Below are 3,975 nucleotides of genomic sequence, written 5' to 3' on the forward strand. Positions count from 1 at the left end.
CCAATTGGCAACAACACAAATCTGAGCAAAGAAAAATTATCTCCTTTATTTAGTCAGGTTTTTGTCTGCTGCAGAAAATCTCAAAAATTGCCATAAGTCAAGTCTTCTGCGTCGATTTTGGCACGAAGAACATTTTGAGGATTTCGTTGACCATTCATGTCATTCCACTAACTCCTGTTCAACGAAAAGAGAATGAGAGCAGACGACGTGGCTGGGTCATTGTAGCACGAAGTTAGACTTGAAACAATGCTCCATTTTAGAGAAATGTTCGTTCAGCAGATGCAGAAGTAACAGGAATTGTGGCCATCCTGGTGCAAGACGCGTGAAAGGCAAGGAAAATTTTGTTTTTGTTTTGTTTGCCAAATCAATCAGGGGGGCATGGCCCCCCTTGTCCCCCCCCTTAGCTACGCCAGTGATAGCAACACAAACCCTTACTGAAAATGTTGTTTGAAAAAATCGACACACGCACTCACGCACGCAATTATGGCCCTGGTTTTGCGGTGACCAGAAACATTGTACAATAAATATATGATTAAAACATTAATAATAGATTCACCTATTAAAGGTCGCAAATTATTAAATCATTGATTTGCGCTAGTATGCCTTCGCTACACGGTGAATTCATCTTTTTTGAACGCTCCATCGCACACCCACCCGCAACACACACTGCTTAAGTGGTATACTGCAGCGGGACCTTACATGCGAGGTCTGGCGTAATATTTCTGAAGTGAGGTCTACTGATGAAATCTTTTCATATAGATCTATGCTATAGCATAACCACTCTTCATCTTAAATTTATGATGTTTGAAAAATAATCTTCTTCTCGGGAGATATAGCGCATGCGCGAGCACCGTTTCAGCACGTGCAGATACGGTCAAGCGGAAAAGTCTAATTTAGCTTGCTGAGGGAGAGAGGGGTGGGAAACTGAGGGAAGGTGGCAGGGAAGACAGCCGAGAGGCGGGAGAAAGAGAAGGAGGCTGAGTGTGCGACAATGGAGACAAAGTGAAGGGCGGGCAAAATAAAGTGCACCCTAGAGGCTAGGGCGCTCTCCTAACTATAAACACAGGTCTACTTATAAGAATTTATTTACAGAAACTATGTTTGAGATATCCCCTGACTATACTAAATGCGTTTCATCACAAAATAAAATCTTCTGGTGAGATAAATGCACATGCGCTAGAACAGAACGTAGGCCAGGTTATGTACTCACATTGGTATATGATGGGGCGCGGACCTTACATGCAAGGTCTGGCTTTCTATTTCTGAAGTGATGTCTAATTATGCCACGGACCTCCGCGCTTGTGGAAGTTGTCATCGGTGTGGATGTTTAAATTCACAAACACGGCCTACAACGCACCCGCGCATAGCAGAAAGGCACCAGCCACTCCCCATCGAACTCATGCACACCCCACCCACAAACAGCAGATAATTATTTGCCGACCATTAAACATGGATCGATGTGCACGGGAAGATGAATTCATGAACTTATACACCACCTGCATTGGGCAGCACTACACACCGCGCGGCGGCGTCCCCCGGAACCACACACACACAACACAGCACACTACACACACACACACACACGCACGCACACACACACACACACACACACACACCACACACACACAAACACACAGCACAATCACACACACACACACACACACACACACGCGCGCGCGCGCGCACGTACACACACACACACACATCCACAACACACACACACACATACACACACACACGCTACGTACACACACACACACAACACACACACACTGCACACACACGCACACGCACACGCCAAAGGCACACGCACACGCACACACCCGCGCGCGCACACACAAACACGCACGCACTGACTTAGCACACGGCACATGCACGCGACGCACCGCGACACGCACACGCACACACTGCAGAACGCACGCTCACACACACACACACACACACACACACACACACACACACACACACACACACACACACACACACACACACACACACACGCACGCGCACACGCACACACTCGCATGCGCACACACACATTTGCGCTTACGGTCACGCACTCACACGCGCACTACACACACAGTTACTACACCCCTCTCACTCTCCGTCTCTATATCCTTCGCTGCATATACTCGCGCGGTCTCGTGCGGTTAAGGTTGTTCGATTTGGTTTCGATAATTTCGATTATTTGCCGCCACACTATGCAAAAATCCTTTCACACACGTCGCGCCGCTTTCTCCTATTGCCTCTAAGCTGAGTTTTTCTTCAGACGGGCACGCCTGTTTTACAAGTCAGTGGGTAAACTGTATTAAGGCGTAACGCTTCGTCCCATGTCGGCGAGCCTTCTGCCATCATTAGGTCGAAGGCGCATGCGAAGGGGAGGACTAACTAAGTATAGGTCCGTGCCGGGAGCAAGAGAGGAGGCGGACTTCACAAAGTGGAGACTGTGGCGAAAATTACATCTCCCTAAGATGTTCACAACTTTTCCCTGTAATTTCGTCTTAGAACCACACTAATAAGTGAACGAATGCGTACAGAGTCTATGATTTTAATTGGCGAGGTGGCATTGTGCGTGTAAAACTTAGCAATCATAAAGGACGAAGTCACACTCGCTCTTACTTGAGCAACGTGATTATACATTTGCTAAATCTGCGCATGCGCCTGTTCGTATCCCGGCTTTCCGTGCACATTGGTAAAGTCTTCAGTTGTGAATTCGCGCGCACAGGCGCACGAACAGGCAGGCGCACACACGCGCGCGGTCGCGCGCACACATACGTATACACACCCGCACGCACTACATATCCAAGCACATGTGCACGCTATATATACGCGCATATATTCGCGCAATCCTGCCCTCGACCAACCGTTCAGGTGCCCGCGCGTCTGCTATCCCAAAGGCAACTTCATTCTAGCAGCAAATAACGCAATTATTCTCGGCTGCAAGTTGTGTACAAGGTCCTCTCCAACTTAGTTAAAGTTTTGCGGGCGATATACATCATTTGCGCTATATCTTCTACAATTAAGGGTTTATCGATATATTGTCTGTAAGCTGAAGGCGGAGCGTTGAGCGTTGAGACAGCGGTAAGTGATATCCTATCGGTGTTAAATTTTCTCGTTTCTAATTTTGAAGTCGAGAGACGCGGTGAACGTTACGTAACCGTATATTGTATATATATATATCGAATTTCATCGATGTCTCCCAACAAACCAAAATGAGCGACGCACCACACGCAAACGACATGCGTCAGAGCCGACGAACCTGATTGCAGACTCGGGCGACATGATATGCACAAAATACTTGTCGTATTGTAGCAGGCCATGCACATCATAAACTTTACTTGTTAATTTTTTAACGTCTAATATTCTTATGAACAATGCTCCATAAAATCAAACTTGAGTTAATTCAACCCAAATGGTAAAATAACATCATCTAAAGATTTAATCGCTTTTCGGTTTCATGTGTTATTGTTAGAGTCAGTCATGACACCATCATCTGGGCGATCTCTCTCTAAATACATACTATCCAAGATACTTGGGGAGAACACAATAATCGATATCCACATATAAGTAATCTCTTCCTTTATTTTTATCTACATTGGTTCTCAGATGAGCCCACGTTTGCTAAAGCGTTCTATTAAATAAATGACTTCGGATATACGAAATGACCTGTATCCCTAATCTAATTAATGATAATTTAATAGCAAAAACATGCCAGTCAGTAAAATAGAGAATTACTTGCGAATGCCTAATATAATTCTTTACACCGACGATTTTTAGCACGTATGCACACGCAACGCCGAGGCTCATGTATCACCAAAGATCCACATCACTGCCGGCGACCACAACACAGCTACACCCACACACAGATTACAATCTCTGCAAAACTATATTTACCACGACTACACTACGTACTATATATATATACGTACCAACACAACACACACTAACACCACACACAACAGTAATTATTATGAC

The sequence above is a fragment of the Priapulus caudatus genome, unplaced genomic scaffold, assembly GCF_000485595.1.
Source record: "Priapulus caudatus unplaced genomic scaffold, Priapulus_caudatus-5.0.1 Scaffold361, whole genome shotgun sequence".
Lineage (NCBI taxonomy): Eukaryota > Metazoa > Priapulida > Priapulimorpha > Priapulimorphida > Priapulidae > Priapulus > Priapulus caudatus.